We start from the raw sequence: 23752 nt of genomic DNA, 5'->3' as shown, positions 1-23752 counted from the left end.
GCAGCCTGCCCATGAAGCAGCTAAGGTATTTCAAAAGATACAATTCTCTCTCTCTCCATCCTGCATTTAAACTACAAGTAGCTGAGAGACTGACCTCCACTTTACTCATGGTCCTTGATACCAGCAGCATGCAGCACACAGCACAGCCAAAGACTGAAAGGTGAAAAGTAAGGTAATGAAGGAAACTGATCGCTGATTGTCACAAGGTTGGAAGGGACCTCAAAGATCATTGGTTCAATCTTTCTTCGCAAAAGCACAGTGCAGACAAGATGACTCGGTACCCTATCCAGCTGAATCTTAGAAGTGTCCAATATTGAGTAATCCACCACTTCCCTGGGGAGATTATTACAATGGCTGATTGTTCTCATTGTAAAAAATTTTCTTCCTGTGTCCAATTGGAATCTCCCCAGGAGTAATGTATGCCTATTATGCCTCATCTTTTCCATGTGACTCCTTGTAAAAAGGGAGTCTCCATCTTCTTTGTAGCCACCTTTTAAAAACTTTAGATAGGTCTCCCTTGAGCCTTCTTTTCTCAAGGCTATACAAATCCAGATCTCTCAGCCTCTCCTCATTCGACAGGCTTCCCTGTCATTTGATCATCTTTGTGGCCCATCTCTGGGCCCTCTCCAGCCTGTCTGCATCTTTTCGCATAGCAGGAACAAAAACTGAACACAGTATTCCTGACAAGCACTGAGCAGGATGATGACTTCTTTATCTCTGCTGTTGATGCCCTTGTTGATGCAACTCAGCATTCTGTTGGCTTTCTTTGCCACAGCTGCACCCTGTTCACTCATATTGAGTGTGCTGGCCACCAGGACCCCCAGGTCCCTTTCCACAGAGCTGCTTTCTAGGCACTATTAATTTATTAGCCGCACACCTAAATTCAAGAGAAGCTTGACTTTTTGGCATGCAGTCAGAGCCATGCCCAGGCTCCTGCTCGCCTTGCTCCATGGTCTCCCAGCGAACCGCCATGTCCACCTCGTGCACAGCATTTGGCCACAGTTCCTCTGCATGCATAAATGAATGCACAGGCTGAGAAACAAAGTGTGCGTGGAAATACTCAGACCTGTGGCAACATGTTGCTCTGCCAGCAGAGACAGAACACTGCAGCAAAGCTGTGAAAATCATTCTGTGAGCATCCTTCCAGAGCACAGGGAAACCTAGCCCTGCCCTGCCAGGGAGACAAATGGTAAAGCACGGGTCTCAGGCTCCTCATTTTTACACTCAAAGCTGGAATGGCTTTATAGCATTATGTCACACTAAATAAAGATAGGAACATTACTGACTTCCAATCTGAGAGCTATGAAAATGCTTGATAGAAGTCTTTTTTCCCTTGTCTCAGGACCACGTAAAAGTTAAGAAAGGTAAGTGCTTTCAAGTTCTCACTGACATACAAGTTGCGTTGTAACAAGCATACCCATCTATTAAAACTACCAACTTTTCCTTCATAAAACCAAACCATATAGCCATCATTTTGCCCTCAGAAGGGAAATATTCTGTAATATTAGCCAAAAGAGACTCATGTTTCAGGTTGGCACAGAGCCATACTTAGGTAACTTCAAAATAAAGCTGTTGTCCTAAGGTGGTAGAGACTCTGGCTCTCTTCCTCTAAGTACACATATGATCTTCTAAACAATGTTTTCTGGTTCTCATTCATGATTAACCAATGCACCTGATCCAGAATATCAGTGAGAAAATATTTGTGGCCAAACTACCTGTCACCCCAATATCCTACTTGAAAGACATGTCAGATCTGTTCTAAATCAGACTCTGCAGTAGTATTTTTTTAACTCATTTTATCACACAGACTGTGATTATCCACCAGCCCTTCTCTTACTTGTGCAAGTACACACACAACTTCTAGGTTTCCCTTTACGTCAAACTCAAAGGTTTCAGGCAGCAGCTGATTTATTGTCAAGAAGATGTAGTATTTCACAGGCAGTGTTCAGGTGGGAATCAAACCAGTAACAATGCTGAGTTACATCATCGTTCAGACCTCATCCCTTTCCCCATGGGGATGGTCTTGGAAATACAGAAGTAACAGTGGGGAAGGTCCCAACCCTGCAGAGCTTCTCAAGAATATACGCAGTGCTTCACCAACTCCACCAACTCCTCCATTTCTCTGAGGGTTGCTTCCCCCTAACCTAGCACTTTGGTACCTCTATTTCCACATGCATTTTGGTTCCCCACCTCAAAGATGAGTACTGTTCTAGCAAAGGCTAGTACTGATTCCTGGAACCGCATGCCAAGGATGGGACAGCACCCAAGAATGTAGCCTCCTCCACCCTCTCCACTAGTCACTAGTCCATGCCTGCAGTAACCAGGTAACCAAGCAACACAGTTGTGTCACAGCTTTTCCAAGAATGTGTAGAAAAACTGCCCGCAGAGAAACCCCTGTACTTAAAGCATGTGAAAAAATTGTACTTCTACCTGCCAACAGCAGTATGCTAAAATCTGGACTGAGACATCTTGATAAACACTGAATTGGTCTATTTTAACAGCTGTAAAAAGAAAAGCTATTAAAAACCTTAGTCTAAATAAGTGTCAAGAGATATAAAACATGGGAAAAAAACATTTAAAATTCAACAATTAAAAATTACATTTGTTGTCTTGCATCTTCATTGAACAATTACTCGGAAACTTCCAAAAGTTTAGACTGTAATATGAATTTAAGAACCACTTAATGACTTGGCTCCAGCTGAATGTACTGTCATTATGTAAATTTGTCTTCATCTGTCCTGAGTAAGTAACAGTTATTGCTATTTACCACTGTTAGGAGGAACAACTCCTAGGAGGGTCCCCTGTAAAACAGACATGCCAGCTGAACATACTGTCCTCCCCTCACATTGAACGCAGGCTGTTCGACAGGGTCCTTCTCTAATGTCCACAAAATGTTCAATCTGATACTCTGGTTATCTAGAAAAAATCCCATACTCAAAAAAAAATCTCACACCCAAAACAATGGCCCCAGTTGAAGCAAAAGAAACTTCTCCAAACCTGACATCACTGTCAGTAAAGACGATAAAGCAGACAGATATTTTAAAGGCTAAGAAAGAGTTAATCCTCATAAATCTCATTAAAAACCAAGATTTACCTACAAGTAGATAAATCACCAGGAAAATTGAAGATTTCAGTCCAGACCTTATGTCTCGTTGCTCTCACACAGGATAAGCCACAGACCATGAAGGACAGCTCACCGGCATGGACAGGCACTCTTGGCAGCTCTCTATGCAGGAGGAGATGTGCTATAGCTTCCACAACACTGTTATTCGACACAATGATATTACTCAAAATGAGGTGAAACATGGATAATACAGTACGGGATGAAGGCCCTGTGTTAAACTGCCCAACAATGGAAACACCTTCTGCTCTGTTTGCAGAGTGCCATGTAATTTAGAGTCACTGTTGTGAGTTCTTTGTGAGAATATTAATGTCCCCATTTCTCAGTAAGAAATACTAGAATCATTGCTACCATCTGAAACTGTAGATGACAGGCTGAAAAGAAAGGGGGTTCACTGCAAGGACGTTATTTCCTGGTTCAGAGCTGAGTGTAATAACCCTTTTCTTACGCATTTATTGAAATGGGCCATATTCGCCCCAAACTCAACACTCCGGCTGAGTGCCCTATTCACATCTATTCGTCAAAACCATATTGTTTTCTTTATTCATATTTGAAAGTGAAGAAAGCTGATTTAAGAAAAGTATTTTGTACATTTTTTAAAATATATTTGTATTTAAAAAAACTTCGAAGGACACAGACTTTTATTGGAAAAGAAAGTTTTGTTTGAAAACTTAAGATCTTTATCCAGAAACTGCTTTTCTAGCATAAAATAAAGTAAGAACAGAAATAGCTGTTCAGGTAAAGCATAGCTAAGCATGAATTGAGCCCCAGCATTATGGTTTTTTCTTTGCTTTAGTAAGGTGACAGTTTCAGAATCTCATTTGCTTCTGGGCACCTCGATCAACTTCATCAGCCAATACAAGGGGGTTTTGTGTTTCTGGTCAGACATTTCTCTCAGTGAGCAGAATATTACTTAACACAATTCATACCATTTCTGCATGCTTGGCTAGTGTGATAATGGCAACAAATTTGAGAGTGTTATCAGCAACAATGTTCTGCGCTTCTGCAGTGTCACTGGCTCCAGGTGATTAAATTTGGCCACAAGCTCTTGCTAAATGAAGGAGTAAATTTTTTCTTTAGCTTTTTAATTCCAGCTGTAACCATGTGGTCATGAAATGGGAAAGCTAATCAGCTAGGCAGAGCAGCAGACCTTCATTCTGAGGAAACTTTGCTATCTTGGTAACTCATCCACCAACTATACAATCAGAATTTCACAATCCCAACTATTTTATAAAGAAAGGTGTGTTAATGAGGTCTTTGTATTTTATTATGGATGCTGATACACTCACATGTTTAGCCAAGCTGGGAACTTAGTATGAAAAGAGAAATTTTAAGGTGATCCAAAACCAAAACACAAAAAAAAATGTAGCAAGTAAGAACTAAACCAAGTAAGGCTCGTGAAAACTTTCAACGTACGTTTCTATAAAAATACAAACCAACTACATTAACTTGAAGTGTGGGGACCATCCCAGTCCTGGCATAGAGCTGCTTCATATTAATGTGTTAATTTTTGTACTCCATCAGCAAACTGGCCCCAAAACTGCTGGTGTCTCACTTAACAAGGCACTAACAACAAATCAGAGAATGCTGACAACAAACTAATCCAGTGTGGGTACAGGCATTTCTAGGAAAAACTAGAAGCACAGAAGTGAGCCTGGAGTCTTGCTTGACCAAAGCCATGACCTGAGGAAGGAACTGGTGGAAATAGGTGGCTGAGCAAAGTTCAGTGAACAGCCAAGTCTGTACATGCCCAAAGATGGTTTGGACAGGATGATTCAATGTCTTACACAAATTGTAATTGCCAATACAGTCTTGCACAAAGATACTGGAATTCTTCAGAGTTGCAATACGCCACAGTTGACAACAAAAGACATCTTCTGGGCAACTAAAATCTTTACTGGAAGAATGGGCCACTTTGAGTGGCTGACAGCAGCTTTGCAAGACAGACACAAGCCACAATGTTAACTGGGAAATGCAGAAGAGCACTTGTACACAGACTATCATAGGCTCAAACTTTTCACTGTCCATGCCCCATGCTGGCTGGATTTGGAGCAGTAGGGAATATACAGAGCTTTCAAAGTGTGTGCAGAGAAGGTGTGGCTGTCAGCCGAAATTTATTTATGCAATAGAAGCAATTACTTCTGCTCCAACCATTCCAAACTATTTGGAATTCTTCAAGAAGTTTGAAATCCTCAAATTCTGGGGAGAAAAAAGAAGACACAACTGAAGAACCTGAATGTGGGGTTACATTATTCAAGGGTTAAATCTAAGCATTAGTCTAAAAAACTCACAGCCCAGGCGTGGGCGGTGATGGCGTATGTTTTTTTTTTTCTCTCTGAGCTAAATGACAGAGTAGAAATGCCCACTGACCTGCAGAAAACTTGCCTATTTCAGTGCTTAAATCAAGATGCCCGTGACTTCCAGTGACTGAGGACAGAATGAGCATGAAATAAGAAAGCATCAGAGATTTTTTATCTGAAGTTGTTGTGTTGAGGAGTCCTTTTTTCTTCCCACATGGCATAAGATACTGATCATCAAATATGTTTTAAAGGACTAAAATTCTTAAGAGCTTTACAACTAAGGTTTATCAGCCTTAATGTTCCTCTCTAAAATGCCCCTGCAGTGCTGAAGGTCACTTTGTAAATACAGAATTTTTGTGTGACATGCATTTCCCCCTTCACTTCTACGTCAGTTCTGCTGCATTTTACAATGAAACAATTTTAGATAACCAACAGCATGGCCATACCAGTGTGGCTTACCAAATACAACCTAGAAATATACATTTTGTTATAGTCAGAAATATTCTTATGCTCTTTAAAGACCATTCTGATAGCAGAAGAGAATTCCTACTTTGCTATCTAACAATTCAGCTTATTTATATACAGAAGAGCAAGGATGGATTGCAGTCAGCCAAGCAGGTGAGAGCAAAACATATCTGGAATAAATGCTTCAGGAAAAAGAAGCCTCTCCTGGTAATCACATTAACCTGAACTGCCAAAGGGACATTTTGCCTAAGCATCCAGCTGTGGAATTTCTTCGAGTTGTTACTCACCACTTCAGAACCTGTATTCAAGGTTATGTGTTCAAAATCAGTCACCTAACTCCACATTCGGGCTCACAAATAACTAGAATGAATGACAGAACTTGACCCTGTCACATTAACAATAGAGCCCACAGGGTTAGATATAATACAAGCTATAATGATACACTCTCAGCTGAAATATTCAAAAGCAAATTGAAGTACTTAATGACCGTCTTCATTTTCTGTAAGTGCAGAGCACTTGCCTTAAGTAAAACAGGCTTCTCTGAGAGCATAAGTTGAGCAATTGATATCACAGATGGTTTTTAACATGTTGGTCCATAGCCTGAAAAATGCAGTTTATATTTTTAAAACAAGGACGTATCTAATGAACTAATTTAAATATTAGGCAGCATGGCAAATATGAGGTGGAAGTCACAGAAGAGAACGTGATAGGATACAGACATAGAAGCCCACAGTGGGAATGTACTGCAAACCAACTCATAAATTTTGGGCCAAAATGTAGTATTGCCTAAAAACTGAGTTTTCATTTAACCCATTATAAAAATCCACAAAACTACAAACTTCACAATTAGATCTAAACCTGGGAGCAGGGCTAAACTTCTATTAAATTTACTGAGTTTCCAGTTCAGGCCTCTCATGAACACATACATGTACAGTAAATATATGCACACTGTTACATACTCGCTACCCACAACTTTAGCTGTATCTTAAAGAAGCAGAATGCTTTAAAAAATGCATTAAGCTTGACAGCTAGGAGGAAGAATAAAAGGCTGATCTAATATTTCCGAGTACACAAGGTTTTACTTCAACTTCAGAGATATCGAAAGTCTGCCATGGGAGATCAAGACTGTCATTGCCAAGGAATGGAAAAGCTTGTAAACAAAAGCAGAGTGGTTTTGAAATATTGCTAGATTATTAAAACATTATCTATAGTTGACCCACATGCAAGGCTCAAATCTAGAAATATGAGCTGTGTTGCAAGAACGGTATATTTTGTCTTAAACAGGGCTCAGTGTTACCTCTCTCCTTGGGCTGGTAAGTAAGATGCACTGTTTCAGTATGAAAATACTTCGGGGGCCGGTGGAGAAACAGTTCCTACAAAACTGAGGGTTTTGTCATGTTGTCACTTATGAAATCAGAATCTTGCTCTCCCACCCACTGTGAAGTATTCCAGGCACATCACTCCTCATGCTTCCATGGAGTTTTACCCTCGAGGCAGCAGTGGTTTTTCACTCTACTGCAGGGCAATGCAGCCAGGTTTTGCTGCAGCACGTTACGGTCTACCTCCAGAAACATGCTGTGGCAACACATCACAAGAGAATCTCTCATTCTGTGAGGCAAATACCGAAAGGTCTTAATCTCAGGAGTTAGGTCTACTAGCTCATAGCACTGGCAAACAGATTATTGCTTTATTGCCCTGCACAGCAGACAATGTGTTCAGTAGATTTGTCCCATCCTTCAGCTGCTTGTCACAAAGGTGAGCACAAGCTAGTATCATTCAAATCTTCTGATGTTCAGACTGGAGATAAGAGGATTGGAAGTATGGCAGATCAAATTCAGGTAGACTGACAGAGCCTGAAAATGCATGCACACAGCCTTTTACCTTAGGTGCACTCATTTCCAAAGTAAAATTATCAATCCTACAGACACCAAACTCAAAACATGCTTTGAAAAAAATCTAAATAGCAACATTACATCACTGCAGCTATTCCTGGGCTGAGAGATGCAAAAAAAGAACAGAATCAGAAATATCACTATCAAGCCTATTCTTTAAAACACCCTTGTCTTACCTCACCACGCGGTGCCACTTGGGATTAGCAAAAACAGTGAGGTTGACAGGATTAGGACACTCCCTTGGAACATGACTCTCTTGTTTGAGAGAACACCATGCCGTCTTCATTCTCTTTACTTTGCATACAGTTTCTTGGTACATATCTTGGATAAAAGTCTGCTGCTTTTCACATTAGTGTAGAACAGGAGTAAATACACTGAAATGCAGGCATGCCATTTTCAGAACTTTAACCTGTATAAGACTCTCAACTGTGGCATGCCAATTTCACATGCTACTACACCTGCATGTAGCCCACAGATGCTCTGAAGACAACAGCTCATGTAAAAGGAGGCAAGTGGGTTGCTCCTCAGCTCAGTAACTGGTTGTTCACCTTCAGACTGTACCAATACCAAAGAAAATCATGGGAATATGATAAAGGTATCCCACTTGACTTCTCAGAAGGGTATCCAAAACTGCACAAGTGACCAAGTCCACTAATGGTCTCTTGGGATTTTTCGTCAGACTTGGGGCAGATGGCATGGCTAGTGACTGCAGCTCTTTGGGGAACAGCAACTTGTCACTGTGTGAAAACTCAATTCTTTTCAATCATGTAATCACGCCCCAACAGAGCCAGAAGAATCAGTGCTGACTGCCAGGTCAAAGCCAAAGCCCAAAAAGACTTTGCTCATGTTCCATAGGCTCTGGGTGTGATATGAGGGAACAGAATACGGGGATGGAGTCAGTATTCCCATGGCTACTGATCCACCCCTCGCTGACAGACTGGATGAAATTTGAATGGGTAAGGAAGCCATGCTTTTCACCAGAGAACCGAGCCCAACTAGAAAATTAGATCTTACTTGCTTATGACTAGTAAGGCAGACATTTTCCCTAGAAACCACCTTCTGGTAGTGGGCAGACATCTTACTGCAGTCTTCTGCATGAGCTCATTTAAAACAGTACATGATGGGTCCTTTTCAGTATCAGTGTGATTTTTGACCTCCGAGTTTGCTATTTAACAGGTCTTCACAACACGACTTTTCTCCATGTCTGTAATACATGCATTCTAGTTCCACATTTCTGTTTTCTGTCAGTTGCCATCAAACAGCCCTTTTCCTACACCTCCAAAAAATAAAAATAACAAAGCCAACCCCGCTTATTTTAAATGGCAACTTCATGCAAGGTTTCAACCCAAGGTTATTTTTTTCTGCCAGTTGTTTCTTTGAGAACAGATGGCATCTGCAACAGTTCAGGATATATCCTATTTTTAAGTATCATATCTTTTTACTCTTCTGCAGTGGACTTAGCAATCAGAGGAAAATACCCCAAGAGCTGGGCTTTTTTACATGATGAACAAACCACACTGTCTCATGACACTCAGGAAATTATCTCCCATTGCAAATGCCCAGAAGCCAGGGTCTCTGTGTCCACCCTTCTGGTGTAACATTTCCTGCCAGCACTTGATAAGGAACAACCTGCTTCCGGCAGTGCCAACTCAGCAGAGCACTCAAACACTGACTGACACAACAAAACTGGCAACGAAAAAGTTCAAATTAAGGTTATGCACAATGGCCTGATCTCTAGTACATGGTGTCTCTGAGTTCCATTTTGCGCCACAAAATTCAACATGATGGGAATGTCCCATATGTCATTTGACTTTCCTTTTGGGATTTTCTCTTGTACATATCGTATTTTGACAAGGTAGCAGCTTCCCCAGAATAGGAGAAGCAATGAAAAATGAAGTCAGGAACTGCCATGCTATTTAAGTTTGTTGTTTCTTATACTTCAAATTCATAGGATAAAGTCATACTTACTTTGCAAGTAACTAAAGCTCTGTCTGCCTCTATTTTGATCCATCTGCCCAAAAGACCACTATTATAATGGAAAGCCAGCCAGAAAAAAAATCTGATCTTGAGCTTTTAAACTCTGACAGAGAGATCAGGCCAAGTTTTGGACCGCACTAACAAGGTTAAATGTCTGCTGGGTCAAAGCTGGCTTCTATCTAGGAAAGCAGAGAGGGCTCAGACAGGTTTGCAAAAGTCCACATGGATGTATCTGAAGTTAGTATTTGGAAGTAGTCATATGAACATGGAAAAAAATGCTGTTATGAATGTTTAAAAAAGGAAGATGCACAGCCACAGTGACTCATTCACCAAGGAAACACAAAAGCTGACATCCATAATCCTCTGCAAAGGCACCTGGGTTGCCTCTTCCACTGGTACCAGGAGCACCTCCACTTTGGTTCGTGGTCCTGACTGATTTCCATTTTGTTTCTCTGTCAGGCTGAGAGCTGAAGCACTAACAGCTCAAAGACAGCATTCTCTAAAGCAGCTCTGGCTGACTCTCTTAATACCAACCCCTCAAGGCTCAGCAAGCCCTACAGGGATCCATGCTGCAATGACTTGCGTCAGCAGTTTGAGGAAGTGATAGTCAACTACATTGGGATGTATCTCCTTCAGAAAGAATGGAAATTCAAGGGAAAGGAAAAGGAAATCAGTCTGGGATCAGACTTACTATATGAATCAAAGCATAAGGGAAGTGGGGAAGGGGACCTTTTCACACCAAGTCAGTGGGCTAGGGAAGTCTCTGTTTTCCGCTAGTTCCACGATTAAGGTATTCATCAGGGATGCTGAAGAGCAGGGTTCTCCTTCTTATTGAAATAGGAGCAGGATGTGACAATCTTTAGAGACTTTCCCACCTGCTAGACTATTTTGAAGTTCTGGCTTTTGAATTTCTCCTGGTTCCTCTTCTCCTAACATATTTAAACCAGGTGCCTGTTCCCTGCTAAGAGCCCTGGCTGGTATGATACCAAGTTATTCTCACTCTTTGGCCCCATCAATATATACAGTTTGCCAAAAAGCCAAACTGATCTTCAGCTCCGTTTTTATCCTGTCTCACAGAAAAATCTCAGATTTTTAGATGCCTACAACATTTGGAAAAACAGAATGGAAACATTTCTGAGAAATTTACTGTTTGCTTGCTTCTGCGCAGTTTCTTTAAATCAACATTTCTTATAACAGAGAATCTCAGAAGGAAACAATGCCTATTCCTAGAAAACTGAAGCTGAAGCAAGAGGTTTTATTATTTTTGCCTGCAATATTTATGATGAAGCAGCCTTATTTTGCCAACCAACTTTCTACTGAAATAGGAGGATTTGATAATCTTTGGAGATTTTCCCACCCGCTAGACTATTCTGAAGTTATGTCTTCTGAATCTCTCCTGGTTCCTCTTCTCCTAACATACTTTAAACAGGCATCTCTGTTCCCTGACAATATGCCTTATTTTTGCCAATCAACTTACATGGTCCATTCCGTTAATGCCAAAGTTTAATGTTTCTCTCACTAGACTGAGTCCCCAGGGTACGTCACAGTAAGCTTGAGTGAGCACATATGAGATTTGCTAGTAGGATAAATGGCCTTCTGGTCTCACATACACTTATTTTCTTGCTATTTTGCTACAGCACTTGAAACAGCCAGTCTGGCCAGATACTGATCTTCATACTAGTTCTGTTTTGTAGCACATTGCTTTGAACTTGTGAGGCTACTTGTCAAGGAAGGTGCTCAAGTTCAGCAATAAACTCAGTCTTAAGAAATCACATAAGCACAGAGAGAAAAAAAAATAAATCAAAGACTCATTTTCAGGCAGCTTGCAGAGGTCAGTTCCCTCCCTTTCAGAAAGACCAGGCACATAGTCCATTTTCCTCAGTTCAAAGAAATGAAGTGCTGCAAATGCTAGCCTCTGGGAGATGCCTATGCAAACCCTAATTCTTTCCCATGGATTGTATACTCCAGAATCCAACATCTAATTATATAGTATTTTCCCACAGTTTCCAATCTCCTTCAATGTATAGCATGAATTCTTTAGATGCAAAGAGGGGCATGTTAAAGTGGTCTCTGTTCTGACAGGATTCACAGTCACAGAAGTTGGGAGATGTGTGATGCTTCCCTTTAAAGTTAAACCTGGAGAATAAGGTGGATGTACAAATGCAATGTGTCAGAGACTGCCTTCCTGAATAGCCACAGAGCAGCTGAAGGCTTCCTAGTGTAGAGCAAGAGCCCCTCTTCTTGTCCCCTCTTGCAAGACCATTAGGAGTGTGTGGCAAAGCGGGAAGGAAAAAACACCTATGTGCCAAATCCTGTGGGTGGGAACCTCTGGGGCTGTGAAAGGAGCCCACAGGGAAGATACGGAAATTCTGTAGGTTTTGAAGAGAATCTTCCCTTGTCAGGCCCAGAGGTCCTCACCCTCAAACTCAGCAGTGGAGGGAGGGCTGACAGTAAGAAGTGCCCACACTGTCAACATCAGAGGGACGGGCACAACCAAAACACCTGAGCTGGGGACAAGCTGTAATTCCATCAGCAGTTTTGACAGCCAGATTGAGCTGTCTCTCAAATTGCCTTAGAAGGGGAGTTTGTAGTACTGGGTATTCTGTGTCACCCTAGAAAACAAGATTTTCACCCTTCCCTTGGGCACAGCTTTCTTGCATCACAGAGTTCTTTCCTAAGCCAGCATCCTAAATGTACCCATGTTTCATTTCCCAGGTGTCCATTTTGGGACATCTGGTACACGGATAACAAATTCCCACCTCCCACTGAAGGTCAGTGGAAGCTATGCTTTAAAGGCAAATAGAGGAATAAAATGTCAAGTACCCTGGTCTTCCCCACCCCCTGTATCCCAGATACAGAATCCAAAATGAGTGGGCATATCAGGCAGTAACAGCTTTAACATTTGCATCTCAGAGGCTCACATATGAGATGGAGCTAACACCACTTCACTTCAGTGGAGTGCTAGCTGAGGGGAGAAATCCACCCGTGTACATGAACAACAGAGAAACTATGATCAGAGCATTTGCAGTCCCTGAAGGAAGTTTGTATTCAGTGTGGGGTTCAGAGGATGGAGTAACGCAAAGGAAAATAAAAGGAAATGAAAAAGCACCAACCGCCTTGACTGAGGTGAGAAGTCCAAAGTGAGTGTGACCCCTACTTGAAGACTGTCTTAATGGAAACTCACACACACATCTGAGGGAAAGGATGGTGATACAAATCAGGGGTTTGGATGGATGAATTTAAATAAGGTGTATCTAAACATTCAGCTTTTGTTTCACAGGCAACACCACACACACAGAGACACAACCCTATGTTGAAAATTGACCCAGACAACTTCTACTGCCGGCAGTTAAAAATATATATTTATATGATGCCAAATTTGCAGCCCAGGCTACTCTAACCTTAGCTTTTCTGACCTGTGGACATAACTCATACCTGGTACACTCAAATAGCCCTAGGCAGCAAATTAAAAATACTGTTTTATTTACAATTCTGTAGCAAATGATTCACTGTAGATATATGTCAGACTTTTCATTAAATATTCACCATTCAGTTGTTTGCTCCTGCTGCCATAAGGCAATGCAGTGCCAGTACCAGTGCCTAAATAACAGTGACAACTGCCTTAGAATTACTGAGAGTACACTTCTCTGCAATAAGGCAGTAACTTGCAACTTATTTGCCAGGAATATACAATTTGAAATCTGATTTTCATTTTAAGCAGCACTTTGACTTAAAGTTCACCACCAGGTACTGAAGCTTCTTTGATGCTACAGTCATCTAGGCCACTCCTAGGATCGATCAAGTATCAATCTGCAGCAGTCCAAAGAGTTTTCAGGCAATGTGCACATCCATCAGAGATATATGGGCTTTTTCAGAAAAGGCACCACCTTTTTTGAGGGACCACTTTCAATCAGATACTTCCTACAATAAAAAGATTGCACATTTAAAGTAAGTATGAACCCACCCCACATACCATAATCCCAAAATCAAATATGCTCCCATTTATGTAAAACAATAATGTATGTAGCTAAAAACATATACTGCCTCACTCATTACTGCAGTACCAGTAAACAGCAGTTACATCTGAAATCTCACCACAATCAACAAAGAGCTCCAGTGACCTGGATTTTTTTCTTCATAACCAAAATGCCACATACGAGACTTAATATACTGAAGACAGTCAGGGAACAGTTTGTGCTAATGTTCTCCTAAGCAGCTGGGACAGGTTACAAGAAGGTATGGGTTCAGTAGCCACAGCTCAGCTGGCTGATGAGAGCTCACTTGGTCAGCCACAATAAACTAGTAATATGCAATGATACAAAATATCTCTAAATAAAGATGCGTAAGATTGCTGAAGAATACTCTTCCAGAACAGCAAAGGAGAAACTTTTACCTTTTATATCTACTAGAAGAAATTCACTTACAACCCTGTATTTGCCATTCTCTGCTACTCTGCCACCCCTTTCTGCCAGCAATACCACTATGGCAGTATCAGTTGACTGTTGTGACATTAGTAAGAGGAATCTGGGTTAAAAATGGTCAACATATTCCCCTGAACAAATACTTCTTTAATTATGAGGAAAAAAGGGAGGAAGTGTTTAGAAAGATCACCTGAGCAAGCCTTGCCTGGGATGTTTGTTCCAAGCCAGTTACAGTGCCCTGCACTGCCGCTTTCAGAAGTAACGACATCCATCCTACAGCCAATGGCAAAATTATTTCTGGCTTTCAAAGAAAATCTTTCCATTCTGTTCCTGAAACTATTCAATACTTGTGTATCCACACCTGGTTCTAATACAACTGCCTGAAGAGAATGTGTAGGCACTGGGTGAGGATTACCAGAAAATGTCACCTTTCCAGATGGAACATCTGCCCACTTCTGTTTAGCAATCTGCTTCAGACTGTGAGTACACTGCTGGGACTGTACTGTTTCACTAAGAGTCCTTACTGAAGAAAGAAGTCATGAAATTAGATGGTGAAAGTTGAACGCATCCTCCAGAAAGCCACTCTGACCTGATGCTTATGATATGCACAGGGCTCTGTCTCCAGAAATCACAGGGATGTTTCCCTAAGGAAAGAAATTAGGAAGAAGTTCTTTACCGTGAGGGTGGTGAGGCATTGGCACAGGCCGCCCAAAGAAGTGGTAAATGCTCCATCCCTGACAGTGTTCAAAGCCAAGCTGGGTGGGGTTTTGATCAACCTGGTCTAGCGGAAGGTGTCCTTGGCCTTGGCAGGGGGTTGGAACTAGATGAGGCCTTAAAAGGTCCCTTTCAACCCAAACCATTCTATGATTCTAACTCGCTTGCTGCGCAGTTCCAGTGCTGTGGCAGATCATGGAAGACACAACAATTTTGTAAAGGGGAGTCAAATGGTTGTCTTAACTACCAAGATTAATCAGCATGGACAGAGAGGGTCAAAGCAATAAGGAGTCTGTCCAGTCACAAGCAACACTGACTCCAGAATGTCAGGGTCACATCTTTGCAGGCCTTTTCATGAAGTTTTCTTCACATTACATGAGTTTTATGTACTGTAATAAAATTACTTTATTTTCACTTTGAAATTCACTATAAAATGTACTGACAACATCCACCATGTGCTGGAAAATATAACCATCCTGCCCGTACTGCAGAGCTGTCAGAGCTCCAAACTGTATCGCCACATCCCAGTCATGGGAACACCAGGCAGTCATACAAAACTCAGCTCAGAGGACAGAGGAGGATGAGGAGGGTTACTGCCTCCAGCTGAGCTGCCACAGGCCTATAAGCAGGAACATATCAGAGACTCTACCCATGCTCATAGAGGCTACAAGTCTTGCAAGATTTGAACAAGCCATCACAGTTGGTAAGGATTATCTGTATGTTTACTGGGAAAAAGCATCCCCTTAAATCATGACCCTATGCATCTCATCTCAGGCAGCTCCTGCTGTCAGAAGGCAAATTGCCAGGCAAGAGCAGTGACCACTAAAGGCAGCTGGTCTCAGTCTCACACACCCTGTCCTGGCAGCGGCAGCAAACCTGATTTCCCTGGGTGCAGGCAGAGGTAAAGCAAACAATGAAGACATGACCATTTTGCTGTGCCCTTGGCAGGCTGCTGCTGCCCAAGGCAACAACCTACATCACCTATGCTCCCAGTGGGCCCTGTTTTTCAGTCAGTTCTGCTATACCTTCAAATGACTCTATTAGGACCTCAAAAAATAAGTCATTTGGGCCCCACCTAATGTTTGAGAGATTTCAACAGTTGCCTTGACTCATGGATCTGCAGACTAATTGCAAGTACCATCCAGAACATTAAAGCCCCCACACAATTGTGACAACTTTGATATTATTGCTTAGAACAGTGCCCACTTGAATCATGCTTTGATTCAGTCACTAGTATTTTAATGGAAAAGGGCATATTTTCCTCCAGCCCCATTTCACAGAGTGGGAAGCACACAGGAAGGATTTATCCCACATAAAAATAAATTGCTATTTGCTTGTCAGAAAATAGCTCTGGAAAACAGAAAAACATCAATTATTTCAGAGTAGCAAATAAACAAAAAGGGATTTTTTCCAATTTTTAAAAATAAATAGTTTATCTGCAAGCAATGGCTCCATTTTTTTCCCCAACAAAGCAATTCCCGAATCTCCTCTCTATGGAGTTTACATATCAAGTCTGACACACTGGTCTGATTACTGTGAGAATGAGCAAAACAATCAGCTTGTACAGCCAAAAAGCCTTGAATCCAAACAGATGCCAATTCAACCTGTAGATAGATATTCCATTGCGCCGTTGAAAATAGTCTTTCACACTTTTTTCAAGATGGGAAGGGAGGTTTTCTCTTTTAATCAGTGACCTGAAGATGTCAGCTCCACTCTTGCACATTAACATGCCATCAGCACATAAGTTCAGGGCAATTATCTTGGTGAATGTGACTGAATACAATCTAAGACACCACAGTGAGAAAGAAGATCCTAAATCTCACTGTTACATTATTTTTATTGCTGTTGCAGCCAGACATGCCTATTGGGCAGGGATGAGGTTGCTGCCATGTTGCCTACATGCCCAGATTGTGAACAAGGGTCAGTGTCTTGGCCTCTCTGTCTTCTCTACCACTTTTTCCCCATACAATCTAGGACAAATAACCCATCCTGCACCGCAGATGCCCACTGATACACCAGGGCAGTTATTCCACCTTCTGCAATGAATAGGGTCCAGCCTTGACTCAGCCACCATTGTGAGGAGCAACAGCCTCTCTTCTTGTAGACAGAATGAGCTTACTGTGGATTTAGCTCATTTTTTCTTATTCTGGCAAGTTTTAATAAGACTGGGAAAAAATACCAAGCACTGATAATGAAAATGGTGGTTTGTGCATAGTATTAGTTTGACCAGGGAGATAAAATTGCACTCTGGAAGGTGGAGTTTTCTGCTTCATGATCTATTTTTTCTGAAGATGCAACAGCTAGCAAAGTGCTCATTAATGGATAGTGACAAGTAGTTTCCTGTGGTCCTAAAACAAACCATTAATTACATAGAATGTTTTCAGTTCTAGAGGCTAAAAAGCATTCAATACTGCTTAGCTGGTTGCATGTTTTTTCATGCAATTAGGTGATGAGAAAACCAAGAAGTGGAAAAAAAAAAAAACACAAAAGAAAAAAAGGAAAAAAGAAAGAAAAAGAAGCTATTGTACTTTCCCCACACCATCATGCTTCAAAATAGCCGTCAGCTGAGGCCTAGATATTCAATGTGCCTGCAAAACAAACGGCTTTTTGCAGAGATATAAGCCAGATCTTCATTTGACCTGATCATCTTTGTTCAGCAGTTCAAGTAAAGGGTTGGGTCCCATGAAGCAAAGCACAGAGTGGCAAGAAGGCCTTGTAGCTTTACTGGGTACTGCCAAGAAAGTTCATTCTCGTCCCTTTTTTTTCCATTTTAATCCTTATGCACTGACATGTCAAGAGAAGACTTCAAACTGGTTACAAAAAATCCCTGCACTTACAAAAGGTAGGAACTTTTCCGCCTCAGGAGTGGCAGAGAACACCCCATCCTCCTAAACCAGCCCGTTTTTCCTTCACTTGAAACGATCCTAGTGAGAAAACAGAAACTGTGTTGGCAAATGTTACAAGACCTGCTCCTCACCGTAATACTCAGAAAGGGGAACCAGTTGCATCATTGGAAATATGTGAAATAACAGCACCCCTAAAGCTATCTCACAAAACAGAGCATTGTACATTATGGGGCTTTTTATGCCATCTAATGTAAACCAAGAAATCTTCCTACATATCTTTGAAGGAAATTTACTGGATCTCAGGAATATCACAGCTACTGTGTTTAAGATGGTGACAGAAATGTGCTTCTGATCTGTGGGCATACAGTAAACTATCTGGGTGTTCAAGTACATCTTTTACGCAACAGATGTGAGGTTTGGAAAATGTGGCTCTAAAAAAGCACAAGGTCATACCCAAGCAAGGTCTGGTACTACAAGCTTTAGAGAATATTTCTAATATAAGAACTAGTTCTGAGTTCCCTTTCATAAGCAGATTGCAGCACACTATAGAGGTGGTTTGAGAGGCCTCTCCATTAGGCATTAGCTAACACTGTACATTTAGAAAAAAACTTTGACAGCACAACTAGTTTTGTGCATTTATTCTGTAGACCAGGAAACTTATAGAAAACATGGAAACTTATGAAACACAGCAAAAGGTGGCTTTCTGCAGGTGGAAAGCTCTCTCCAGGAACCTGTCTTCTTTTGACAAAGGTGCTTGTTTGCTTGCACTGTTGTGCTCCCATTGCATGCTCAGATGATCCCCCCATCCCAGCTGTGTGTCCATGCCATGACCAATAAAGTAGACCTGTCAAGCCATTTCAGATTCAGACCACCCTTATTATTCATCACAGTGGATATTGTGTCAGTAAGATAGTGGTTTCACAGGAACTGTATGGGTTATCTTGCTAAAGTATAACCATAGTACCAACCACAAAGAAAATATTTCTGCCCATAGAAATAATTAATACAAGCATTGTCTTCATGTAGAAGAAAGGATAGTGGGGACCTCTTTGAGACTATCCTGAAGCACTCTGACTACAACAGTATCTACTCACTTCAGTAGAGATTGTCCATACCTGCTATCTTCCAGAGCCAAGACTATAAGTTTTATGACCTTATTCAGGGTGAGTTTACTGAAGTCAAGAAAGAGATGCAAGGATTCCTATTAGTATGACCTATCTACATTTTGGGTCAGATCCCAGGAAAAAAAATAAAACAAACCAAAACTGCACTCCCTTTTCAGCCATAAATTATGCTCTTAATTATCCAAATGTCAAACTGTGCTTGCAAATAACTAGGAAGGTCAGATCAGAGTGACTTAGACCTTTAAAAGCCAGTTTCAGGAGGCAGCCCTTTCCATGGCAGACATGTAAGAATATTATACTTAGAACTCACTGTCACTTTTTGCAAGTTGCTTTACAAGGGCCATGAACAAGGAGTGAACTCTTCTTCGCACATGGAGCAGTTACGGAGCCTGTGATGCCAGGGTCTGTGCTATGTGCTTGCAAGATGACAGAATTTCAGTTTCAGGACTTTGCCACATAAACATCTAACCATATGAAGTAGGAGGTAACCAACTCTCTCTCATATTGTTCAGACTCCTCATGACTAACTACCATTTACACTCAGGATAATCTCAAGATGGAATAAACCCAACAGAGGATGGATTAAGGCTTAGGGTGTTTTCTTTTAACTAGTAGTCACAGGAGGAAATCGCCAAGTCAGTACTATACTGCAAAGGGCTTCAGGCAGGGACCTCAGGCCATATTATTTTGGCTGTGAACAGAGACACACTGAATTAAACTCATAATTGGAGTAAGCATCAGAGTGCAAGGGAGATGCACCCTAAATTTTTCTCTTTTGTTTTTCATGGCATGTGGCTACAAACAGACTGAGTCCAGCTCCTGAGATGCAGAAGAGCCCTCTTGACAGCACCACCTACCCTCCCCATGCACCCAGAAAAATTAAATCAGGTCTCAGTGAACCCGAATCAAACGCCCCATTTTCAGGTGTTTTAAGGGGCCATATGACTGACTGAAAAGATTTCATTGTGACTCAAAGTGAGAATAACATGCCTTCACCAAGAAAAAGGCACTGTCTTCTACCATTTTATGTGTAAATAGTTGCTGCCTCTGCTTCCACCAAACCTCAAAGCTCATTATAGCTGAAGTGCTAACCCATGAGAAAAGCCCAGAACACAGAAACATGGCATGGAGACATTACAGCTTTTATCCTTCATAGAATTAGTTTGTTTACTTTTGATGAGATAGAAGGGAAAATAAAGGATACACATGAAAAGACACCTTGTTACATCACCTCAGCAGTTCCATGAGTGTCTTTTCTTGTACTTTTTTCTTCCCTTTCTTTTTTTAGCATTTCGAGGGATCTCAAGTGAGTCAAAGTGTCCTTTACTCTCTCACGTACAAGAGGAGCTGCAAAACATGTCACAGAAGTTACATCTTTGAAGAGCCAGACACAAAAAACAGATTCTGCAGCAGCATTAAACATAAATTACACAGCACAAACCCTGAGCTTTCCCTTAGAGCTGGCATCTTGCTTTTCTTGTCTCCAAACATGCAAGCAACACTTGGATGTGCTTTGTGCACCCTTGTTATCCTTTCTCCTGGGGTGGGGGGAAGACAAAAATACAACTCAGCAGAGAAACTGTTAATTTAACAAATGAAGAACAGAGAAGGAACCTGGTGAGAAATGCTGGCATCAGATATGGGAAAATGAGAAGCCAAAAGGGAAACGTTGTGCAAAGCGCTTAAAGTGTTCAGGAGCAGTGAAGAAAAGCTGTGCAAGACCAAAAAGCAGGAAGAAACATGTAGTCTCTATGCATGCATGCATCGGGAGAGGAAACAGATGATTGCAAGGCACACACACAAACTTTTGTTGAGAACAAAGAGACCTGAACTCCTCTTTTTTGTTTTTGTAACTTTCCATTTCCCTTCCCCACCATGAATTTCTGCATGTGTTTGACTGGATCACTGAATCCAAAACCACAATATATGTATATGTGCTTACTCACATATACATTGGAATATGTGACTCTTTTCTCATAGGTGCGGGACATACAACTTTCTGTAATGATAGGCAGAGGATGCAGATGCTCACTATTTGCAAAACCATTGCTTTTCCACTTTTCCAACTAAATTGGTGCTCATCTCTGAAAATTTAACCTAGGGACTTTCATTCCAATCCGCTAGTAAAATGCATACAGTGAAGAGGTTCTTCAAGGAAGAAGAGTGAGGAAAAAAAACCAGCTGAATTTATCACATCCTTCTTCACTTTTTAATTAGGGAAAAAATGGAGGAAAGACACTGGAAGAAAAATCAATCTGCTGCTCTTGATTTAGCTCTTTGTTTAGTGACAATTTGACTCATAAGACCAAATTATCTCTGGGGAAATAATTTCAGTTCAAGGCAATTTCTCTGGTAGACAAGTTGCTTACCTTTCTTTCTTGGGTCTGTGTGCTTCCCCCCTTTGTTCTCTGAACCTGAGAATATCTTTAATTTCAGGGCATTTCTTTATCAGCCTTTCAAATGAGATCTTCAAAGTGAGAAGCATTTTCTCCATACAACTAAACTTTTCTTCATACCTATAATAAGGTTTAAAGCAAATTAGAAATTCCTTTAGCTGCAAAACACCAGGGAAAAGAGATTTTCGAATACACAGCATTTTCATTTGAAGAAAGAGTAAGTGAGACACACTGACTGATTTGAAGTCTATGCGATAGGGGAAAAAAAATGACCTTTCATCAGACCCGTAATTCATTAATACCGTTCCCCACCTCCCATCTGGAAGCCAGTCATATCGCTAAATATATTGTGCATCAGCACAACTGTTTCAGCCCTCTTACCCCAAATCACGATAGAAAAATTGTCATTTATTTCTGCTATTTTTTTTTTTTTACTTTCCCAGGGATTTAATTTTATTTGCGACTTAGGTAAAAATAACTTCTGAGGATCCCAGCTGTGGGTTTGAATCTAAGCTGTTTGGAATTTACGTTCTACTTCTCATTTTCAGCCCTGGTATTTCTTTGCAAGATATCTCACTGGGAAGCAACCAGAAAAACATTGCCTTATTTCCTTTTTTTTTTTTTTTTTACGATTTCAAAAGTCATGTAAGAAAGATAAAATGACCATCAACAGCTCCCAGGGGGAAGACTGGAAATACAGGAGATTCATGAGCAGTCCTTAATGCATTAGCTTCTCCCACACATTCAAAACCCACATGAAAATCAGAACCCACACAGTAAAAGCCCTCATGAATACGTGCACCACTTCGAAATTTAAACAGGCTTCTATTAAAGGCAAGAGTGCCCATCTACCAACATAATGTTTATGCTGCTCAGACTGCTGGGGCTCTCTATTTTGCTATTAAAGCCCTTCCTGCTTTTTTCTTTTGTGTAGCACTGAGATGGAAGCCTAACAAAGGTGTCGTTTCCCAGGAGGGATCCCTGCTTCCTTGCTTGCCTGTATTGAGGTAACAGGGAAACACACTGATGTAACTCCTACGCAATGGGGATGAAATGCTGTCAGCATGACGAAATTATTGGGAGCTGATCCACTGGCATTGCCTTTCATACCTCCACAGTCCTTTCCCATTTGTATTTACTAATCCAATTTCCACTTCCAATGTGGGTAGACCCTCTTCTTCATTTTTTCCTCTGACTATCATCACCTCAAGGCTAACCACAGACCAATTGCTATCTGCAAGGACCAAATCCACATCTCTCTGTACCCTGAGAAATGCCGTAAAGAAATACTCCCATCCATACCAAGGAGATACACTGCTACTAGAGAGCAGCTGCTGTAAGAGCAGTCCTCATCCTGGTGAAATGTGGCTTGAGAAACAGCAGAAACACTCATCTCACCTGAACGTTCAGGACAGTATTTCTGTGTCCATCCACTTTGCATTCCTGAGACAGGCTGAGAGTTTGCATATCGTGAGTTATGATGGCTTAAGTGATGAGTGACTGCCTCAGTGGCGAAGCAGCACAGGCCACCTGAACCCACCCAACATTTTGCTGCCACTGTTGAAAAGGGGAAGTACTACACTCCCCATATCACTCTTAGACATGCTCTCTTGCTTACCTTCCACCAGCTCTGGTGCTTGCTGGGAGCAACTGAGAATTGATACAACCCAGTAATCCAGCAGCAAATTATCTCAGAAAAAGCAATTTATTTTCTGCCAGTATAGGTGCGAAATCGGTTGAGTAAAAAGTTTTACAAGCTGCAGAGTCAGCACAAGACTGAGAGCAAGAGCAGGGGTAGGGAGGACAAGGAGGAAGAGGATCTCTCCCTCTCAGCAGATGTAAGTTGTTTGTAAGACTCAGCCATAACATGCAACTTCACCTTTGGGATCACTCAGATGTTGCCTCCCATCACTATGAAGGCATCCAAGCAGAGTGATGAGAAAGGAAGGGTAAAAATTCTTTGGAGTGCACTTTGACAGAAAAAAGAAAAACGTGCGAATAGAGTTGTCCAAACATACATTTTTGGGGGAAGAAAATTGCAGGATGTGTATTTTAGGAGAGATGTTATTTTTAAACCTTTTTTATTTTTTATTTTTATTCATTAAATCTGCTTAACATTAATCACAAACAAACATTTGGCACAAAGGATAGCCTTATTAATGATTCAGTGCCTTGGTTCTTCCAGTGAGGGAAGCACTGAAATCCAGCATTTTACAGGGTGGAAAACAAGCTGTTAAAAAATAACTGGGAAAACTCCTAACCTTTTGAGGGAGGCATAGAAAAGGGAAAGGGAAAGGGAAGAGAAAGGAATAGGTCATTATACATCACAAAAATAGATCACAGATTTTTTTTTGTTTTAGTTCTTTGCAGGTTTCTTTTCAAGTAAAGGACACGACTTTTAAAAAGCCTTTAACAGCACTACTTTGCACTTTTAATAAAGACTTCTTAAAGACATTAACTTCCACATGGCCCATAGCCTTTTCCTCTGGGGCAGAC

The 23752-nt window shown here is 41.2% G+C and overlaps 1 long non-coding RNA gene across 4 annotated transcripts in view; it reads right to left on the bottom strand.

Annotated features, from left to right (window-relative positions):
* LOC130593856 (uncharacterized) overlaps window positions 1-23752 on the bottom strand; it is an 84477-nt gene that overhangs the window by 18397 nt on the left and 42328 nt on the right. For 2 of the 4 annotated variants that reach the window (XR_008970896.1, XR_008970899.1), the window contains exons 2-4: window positions 21230-21376; window positions 20092-20207; window positions 12036-12947 (exon numbers count right to left, since the gene is read on the bottom strand). This is a non-coding gene — a long non-coding RNA (uncharacterized LOC130593856). Of the gene's footprint in view, window positions 1-4342; window positions 5321-12035; window positions 12948-20091; window positions 20208-21229; window positions 21377-23752 lie in introns of those variants that run through there. The other 2 variants (XR_008970897.1, XR_008970898.1) reach the window with 2 other exon arrangements.

The sequence above is a fragment of the Pezoporus wallicus genome, unplaced genomic scaffold (assembly GCF_028554395.1).
Source record: "Pezoporus wallicus isolate ANWC-B61680 ecotype Strahan unplaced genomic scaffold, APGP_CSIRO_Pwel_v1 contig_818, whole genome shotgun sequence".
In the NCBI taxonomy this organism is placed as follows: Eukaryota; Metazoa; Chordata; class Aves; order Psittaciformes; family Psittacidae; genus Pezoporus; species Pezoporus wallicus.
This window is presented reverse-complemented; position numbering and strand designations above follow the sequence as displayed.